This window comes from Aythya fuligula, chromosome 1 (genome assembly GCF_009819795.1).
Source record: "Aythya fuligula isolate bAytFul2 chromosome 1, bAytFul2.pri, whole genome shotgun sequence".
In the NCBI taxonomy this organism is placed as follows: domain Eukaryota; kingdom Metazoa; phylum Chordata; class Aves; order Anseriformes; family Anatidae; genus Aythya; species Aythya fuligula.
Window position 1 is genome coordinate 40,422,897 of NC_045559.1, and position 8,049 is coordinate 40,430,945.

Below are 8,049 nucleotides of genomic sequence, written 5' to 3' on the forward strand. Positions count from 1 at the left end.
AGGGCTCGCTTTCATTTGTGTGGAAGCACTTTTTAGTCAAGGTGAAAGCTCTAATCTTTAAAGCAGGAAATGAAGAGTCAGTTGACAAGTAGTGAAATCCTCTATTTCTGTAGTGTTTATTTTTCATTTTAGGTACCACCTGTTTACCTTTGCAGAGAAAAAAGTCATCATAAAGAGAAGGAAATGGACTATAGAATTGCAATTTAAATTCAGGACTGAACTATATCTGCATGTTTGGCTCTGCCACTGATCTGATCGTGGTCTAAAAATAGAGTAATTAACACACAGCATGGCCTTTGTTCTGGATGCCAAGATCCTGTAGCAGAAGACACACCAATTTCTATTTGGGACAGTGTTTCATCATTAGAAAACTAATCCAGAAGTTTAAATTCATATCTGAAAAGCCTTACCAAGGATGGTGGGTTTTTAAACAAACTGACCAGCAGGGCTTGTTGCAGTTTCTCCTTTCCATCCCTGATAAGGGGAAAGGAACACCCATCCTGCAGGGCTGAAATCAGTCTTCATGTACAAAAAGATGTTTACAACTTCCAAAGAGTATTTCTCTGTACAGTTTATGATGTACATAACGTACAACAAATTGGTTTGTTGACCATGCTGAAGGAGTGACACAAAACCAGTGTTTTAACAAAGCACTTCAGGAATCAGGCTACATTTTAACATTGAGCAGTATCAAGCTGTGCACACCAAAACATCAGCTGAAGAGGCAGTTGACTGCTGAGACTGCCACAGGATCAAACCCAACCACCTTGGCAGTTACACTATCTGCAAGACTCACCCACCACAGCATTAAGGTTTCTATCCAATTTCATTTAGAAAGCATTTTTACAGCCTTATCTGAAAAGTTAAAAAGAACAGTGAGTTTATTTATTTACAGTTTCAGATGTTTGTTTTTTTTCTTTTTTTGCTGGAACATCTAATGAATGCAACATGGGAAACTCATCCGCTCCCTGAGAAGCCCTTGAAACTCATACAGTGTATTTAGCACCTTGTTAGCTTCAGTTCTACATTTTTCCAGGAAAATGAAGCTCTTGCTACACTGCAAGCTCTCAGGTGTCCTGCTTCCAACAAGGTAGCATTCATTGAAGACAATGATCTACCTTGGATACAGTTTAGTGGCTCCTGGGGGTGAGATGTTGCAGCTGGCAGTGGGACCCAGGAGAAGTATGCAGGTGGTTATGGCTGCAGCAAGGCACTTGGCAAACGACTACAGATGCAGAATTTAACAAGTGTCTGGAAACAGAGAGTGCACCTGTAGAAAGCCAAGGAATGTGAGGCTTACTTACAAAATTATCTTTTGCGTCTGACTTTCACTCAGTTGTGCTTTTGGCACCAGAAGTACCTAATAAATTCCTCACAGCAAAGAAGGTGATACCAGCGCTAAGAGGCCAAGCCATGCAGATCTCACCAGTTTGGTCTGCCTAAAAAAAGATGATACGACCTAGGCAAAGTAAATAGTACTAATATCTAAAGTAACACACATTAGAAGAAGCAATTCAAATGACTTCAGAATCCAGAATACTGAGAAATTGCTCTGCAAAGACGCAGGTGTCATTGCATTGAGCCCACTGAACACTTCTATTCAACATACAAAAGCAGACAAGACCTGAATTCCCTGCTGAACACTGTGGTAGAGATGAGGCAGATGAGCTCAGGGCCCAGCTCCAGCAGCACCTGAACACAACCTGCAATGAGCAGAGCTTGAGAAGCAAACGATGGGAAGTGGCACAAGTGAGTGCAGGCATCAGGAAAGTCAGAAGCACAGACTGAACACTGTTTGGGATGTAAACAGTATCACTGCCAGGGGGGTGGTTTGTTTTTCCCTCCACCCCACCCCAAAACCTAACCTCTCCATGCTTAAAACAGCTTTTCAAACTAGAGCTGGCAAAGAAAGCTTTCCCTCAAGGACAAGCTGTCCCAGGAGAAATGTGGAAGAACTGCCTCTACTTTGGAGCTTTTGGTATTTACCAACACCAAGAACAAAGCAGTGGGCTGCACTGATTTTACCACAGGTAGTCAGAAACTGCAACAAGTCCTTGTGATTCCAGCCTAGGTCCTTGCTCCACACCAGATTTCCAGTACCTGCTTGGTCCAATCCCTTCACCAAAATTTCCAGCACTTAAAAATGAGACTAATGCTAACATCTAACCATATAAGTGGAAGATGGTAAGTCCACAGCTGAATGCTTTGTAGCTACAGCTACAAACTGAAGTTTTCAGATCTAGAAAGTTTGGTTTACATTTTGATCATGAAAAGCTACTAAGGAAAGCTGGCCATATCTCATCTGAGAGTTAACAAAGACCAGGCTAAAGAGCTGATGTGCAACTGCCCATTTGTCACTGCAAGTTAATCTAGAACATCACCACTGTAAGTCATTTCTGTGTATATGTACATTAAGCCCCCTAAATGCCTCCTGTATTTCCCCAATACTAAGATCTAAACAGTTTTCCATCTTCTCCTCTAAGTAAGATCACCATCCTAGCCTCTGACAGCAGAGAAGACAGATTACAAGTAGTCAAAATGAAAACTATTTTAAAAGTTTAAGCTTTAGGGAAAAGAAATTGCTCCAAGTTGCTCAAACTATTCATATGTTGACATGAATAATAATGAACAAAAGTAAAACTACATACAATGTTTCAAATGTAAGTTAACAAAGGTTTGAGGTTGTTTTCTTCCTTGTTGCAGCCTACAGTTTCAGCTGCATTCATCTGCAATCTTTCACTGAATACATGAAGCCATACTGATAATTAAATTTCCCCATCGCATTAGTTTTGTTGAGCATAGGAAGTTGTTAAAAAATAATCATGCATTGTTTTTACAGTAGCTTGATTTTTCAGAAGGTCAAACAAATCCCCCAAACAACCTCTGCTGTTGACACCTTCCAGGCACACCTGGCTTTTGAGATGAGCCCACAAGACACAAGAACTGCTCTCCATTTTAACAAATTTAGGTGGCAAGGAACTGCTCTTGCCTCTGAGCAGAGCAAGGATCAGATAGATTAAATTAACTTTATTATAATCGCTTTTGCACTCAAAGTAATTTACCAATGAAAGCTGACCCATAAACACCAGGTTAATCATCACACAACCAATCCTCAGACTAAATGCCGCCTGTACAGGACTGTCCTGCCCTGTTATTTACCAACCAGTTTCCTAATGGGAAGTTGGGTGGAAGGCAGCCACCCAGCCAGCAGCTCTCTCGGAAGACCCCACAGTTGTAGTAAAACACAACTGGCACCAAGGAGTCTTGTTTCTGTCTGCAAAGTAGTGTCTTCTCTACAAGTGCCTACTGGTACCAGACAAATACAAGTGATAACAATTCATGTAAGGAAAGAAAAGTCGTGGTTGAAGTTCCACAGAGTGTATATACAAGTGCAGGACAACAAACAAGTATTTAAAAAACATCTCAATTTTCTGCAATGTGCCCAAATTTCCCAAAGAAAGAAGAACAAGACCTTTGACAGTTAGTCTGAGATGCACCATGTTTGCAGCTGCATCAGAGGATCCATGATGATGGATGAACCCCAGATGAATGGGGTTACAGCCATACTAGCAGATACAAACAGATGCGACACACACGGTTATTATACCTGTTGGCCTACTGGAACAAATGGGCTTTCACCAAGTGTTTTCATCAAGAATTCAAATAGATGCTTGTCTCGCTTCCCCTGAGATTTTTTTCACTGCTGAAATTCAAATCCTCCAGCCATTTCACTCCCCTGAAGGGATACGATCTCTGCCATGTTGAATTAAGTTCTCCTTGGTACAACTGCTTCAACTTTTGGGAGCTAAATGAACACACACATTTGCACCAACACAACTGACAGCAGGGTAAGCCAAAGTTTTCTTGAAGATCTGCAGTTCTGTCACTCCGTTAAGAAAAATGGTGTCAGCCTGGAAGATTCCGGTCTCAGTGCTGCAAAAACTCTTTAAAGGGTTCATAACATACATACCCACACTGCCTGGCTTTCGGTTTCACTTGTGCATAACTAGTACAGCACGTGTGCAAGAAGCTGAGAAAAAAGCAGAGCACCCATTTCAGGATGCCTGGTGAGGTGACAACCATAACAGTTCCCCTGCCTGCTCCCAGGAGCAGTTTTCAGAGTGAGGTACAGGTTGGACACGCACCACTACAGCAAACCCATTGCTTTGGGCACTTCCTTTAATGCTGGGCTGCCTGCATGGATGCAGCACTTCACTGTCCTATAAACGTTAGGAGAGGAACGGGGGCTGTGAAAGGCACCAGATCTACCACCTGTGTATAAGACCTATGGATAAGATCCTCATTCTGCAAATACACGAATAAACAAACAAATAAATCACCAGAAACCAGAACACGTGACATGTGTGACCTGTCACAGAACGCAGGAAGGGACATGGCTAGCACATACCTCTTGCGCAGCAGTACACAGACCATGCAAACACAAGTTCCAGTCTCAGTGGCCTGCTCTAAGCCCTTGTAGTGGATGCTTCAGGTACCTAAAGCCCCAGTAGCCTGGTACATTGCCTGGTACAGAGGCACCTACGTCACCTATGCTTCAAAGAACGTAAACCTCAAATTCTTGTTTGCCCTAAGTGTCAGGAGAGTGAGTGGACCCACAGGAGACTAGCAGCTAACCAGCTCATTCAGAATCCAACACAGTGTTCGCATCCACAAGCTACTAACAAGCTACTAACAAGCTACTAACAAGCTACTAACAAGCTACTAACAAGCTACTAACAAGCTACTAACAAGCTACTAACAAGCTACTAACAAGCTACTAACAAGCTACTAACAAGCTACTAACAAGCTACTAACAAGCTACTAACAAGCTACTAACAAGCTACTAACAAGCTACTAACAAGCTCCTGGCGAGGCGCGGGGGCAGCGCCGCATCACGCCGGGGCCCAGCGGCGCTCGGCAGCCGCGCTCCCCCCCCCGCCGCCTCAGGGGCCCGCGGAGCCCCGCGGCGGTGCCGGTGCGGCGCGGAGGGCCCCGTGCCGGGGCCGGGGGCGCTGCCTCAGGCGGCTCCGTGCTGAGGCGCGGCCGCGGCCCCCCGGCGGCGGCGGGCAGGGCAGGGCGGCGCGGAGTCAGGCCCGCAGCGCCAGGCCGGGCGGCGGCCCCCGGCGCCATGCGCGCTCCCCCCCCGCTTCCTTCCTTCCTCCCCCTCTCCTCATCCTCCTCCTCGCCGTGCCCCCCCCGCCGGTACCTGCGCGGGCCGGGCCGGGCCGTGCGGGCGGGGAGCGGCAGCGGCGGCAGCGGCGGCAGCAGCGAGGCGGCGGCGCGCGGAGGCGGCTGGCGGGGAAAGGGCCCGCGCTCCCGCCGCTCGCGCTCATATACACCGCACGTCACCACGTAACGGCCGGCGCCGCCTCCCCGCCCGCCGCGCGCCGCCGTCGCCTGGCAACGCGCGCGCGCGCGCGCCCTCCCTCCCCTCCTCCCCCTCCCCCCTTCTTCTTCTTCTTCTCCTTCGCCCCCCCCCCCGCCATGTTCCCTTGGCGCCCGCCCCGCGCTGAGGGGAGGCCCCAACGTGGCCGCCCCGCAACGCCCTGAGCAGAGGCAGCCGCAGCCGCAGCCCCGGCCCCTGGTCCCGAGCTGCTCTCCCGCAGGGCCCCTTCACAGCCCCGACCCCCCCCCGGGGCTTCTCCCCGCTGTGCGCAGTGGCAGCATCTCCAACGTACTTGCAGAAAGCACCCGCACTCCGCCCCGAACTTGGGGAAACTTCACAAAATCGCAGAGCCCTTTAGGCGGGGAAAGAGCTTTAACATTGTCTGCGAGGCTCCTACCTCCTCCTGGCTGGAGTGAGCCAATGGTTTCTGGCGTTGTTACGGGCAAATGGGATGGCCAGGCACACGGCGTGGTGGCACAAGGGCTGTTTGCTAAACACGTAACTCCAGATACTCCAACGTCTGCTCCCTGCATTTTACTTAATTCTCACATCTATTTGTCTAGTCTGCGGTGTAAACATAGCTTTCTAAATAACGGAGGTGGCAACAGAAAGTGAAAGAAGAAAGTGATGGATGTGCCCAACATCCACAACGCGAGCCACAAAACAAGCAGAAGATAAGGGGTCCTGTCCTTCGCTGCACAGTGCCACAACATTAGGCTTTTAAAGCACGTTCCAGTGAAATCTCAGGCCCCAAAAGCAGATGTCTCTGTGGCAAAATAAATAAATAAATAAATGAAAATCCCGTCTGCAAGACCAAGAGGACTTATGCAGAGAAGTTGGGGGTACTCTGTTCCCCAACATGTTGAATTTGGGGAGGTGGGACTTCTTACAACATGCAACTTACAATAGCTAGAAACTGGGAAAAAGAAAAAAGAAAAAAAAAAAAAGAATCCAAGCAAAAGGTTGCACAGCACAGTCTGTGTGACAATTAGGGAGAAATATAATGATGTAATGTGATTTTTCTAACATATAACATGGCCCTCAGATTTTAAGAACATACTAGTTGATAATTTTTTTGTTCCTTTTTTTTTTTTTTTTTTTTTTCCTGGGGTGTCCTATGTTTGGCAACATGAAGAAACACAGAAGGCATTTAATAAAAGTGAACAATTGTTCGGTGTTTATTGCAACACTGATTACATTTCATGCAGACATTCCCTTTGTGCAATCAGAAGGAGTGGCAGCCAGCTGTAAACAAGTGACACGGGAAGGGTTAGATTCACAAGACGAAGGCTGGCCTCCTCTTCCTGCAGCCTGCCACCTCGAGACATGCTGAGGTGAGACCCAGTAGCCCCTTCAGTGGACCGAAACATGTAAAAAAAAATAAGATGTGCAGAAGCCAGAAGTGTTAAACTAGACAACATCAGCGCCAAGGAGTGGGGACATATCTAAGCTCCCAAAAGTGATTCAAACTTACCTCTAGGCTGGAGGGAAACTCCTATTCATCCAAAACTCACAGCTGAGTATTGCCTCAGTATTGGACTGGAAGCCAAATATTTTTGGGGTGTTGTTGGGATTCAAATCACCTGAGAATGCATTAGATACTGGTGCAGATTTTCCTCATGAACTTGTATCATTTTTCAAAATATTACATCTTGATTTTTTTTCAAAAAGCTTTAAAACATGTCTGTATGAAACGTGCAGCTGTGGTTATTGAATGCACAGTCTTTTTGAAACTGGAAAAGCTTTGGTAAGAGACACAGGAAAAACTGCCCTATAGCACAGCAGCTAGGGCAAGCCTCCTGAGGATAGTGATTTGAGGTCAAATCACTGGCCCAAATCAGAGGAAGAAGAGTTTGAACTGTCTCCCCGAGATGTTAGTTGAGTATCCTACTCACGGAGCTATTAAATATCAGGGAATCTGATCTCTCCCTTGAGTACACAGACCTTATCAGCTGTGCTCACTTTTGAGTCCTTCCCCCTGCAGCTTGCATCACTGCCTTGCATGTTTGCTGTAGGGAGAGGCTCCGAGCAGCAGCCACCTCCAGGCAGAGACCATGAGGACACTTGGGGACAGAGCATGGGCATGGGCTTGTACCTGGGGGGCCTGAAGCTGTTGTAGAAAGCTGTCAGTATTTCTGTAACAGCCTGTTGCAACAAATGGGTTTGGCACTCACATCCAGGCCCAGTTCTCCTAAGCACAGTGTGCATCCTATGTGCTTGCGTATTCAGGCTACAGATAAACTAAAGCTACACTGGTTAAGTTAAGGGAAATGTGTAGGTTGTGGGGCTTGGTCTGCTTAGTTCTGATCAAGAACTTTGTGACAAGGGGTCCATTTAGCATTTAACCTGCTTTCAGTCCCTTTTATATTAACAGAAATATGCAGAGCCCCTTAGTAAGGACCTGGATCTGACTACTTGAATACCTGCTTGAACACCCCATCAGAGTACTAGGCACCTACCAAAGGCTCAGTTTTACAGTATTTGGGTCCTGCTCAGCACCGCAGACGTGCCACAGGAAAAGCCATGACCTTCTGACCATAGCTGTTCACTTCTGGTCATGGCTGATTTCAGGTCAGCTCACCCCAACAGTTTTGCACAGTACTCACTGCCCAAGGTTACCCTCCCCTGAAATCTGTTGGCAGTGCTCCTCGTGTGAGCACTGA

The 8,049-nt window shown here is 47.0% G+C and overlaps 1 protein-coding gene across 4 annotated transcripts in view; it reads right to left on the reverse strand.

Moving 5' to 3' along the window:
- The window catches only part of NAP1L1 (nucleosome assembly protein 1 like 1), a 28,236-nt gene extending 22,462 nt beyond the window's left edge, over positions 1–5,774 (reverse strand). The window contains exon 1 of one of the 4 annotated variants that reach the window (XM_032185433.1): positions 5,679–5,774. The gene's annotated coding sequence lies outside the window, so the exon portion shown is untranslated. Of the gene's footprint in view, positions 1–5,206; positions 5,233–5,678 lie in introns of those variants that run through there. The other 3 variants (XM_032185425.1, XM_032185407.1, XM_032185416.1) reach the window with 3 other exon arrangements.
- Between the last annotated feature and the right edge of the window lie 2,275 nt (positions 5,775–8,049).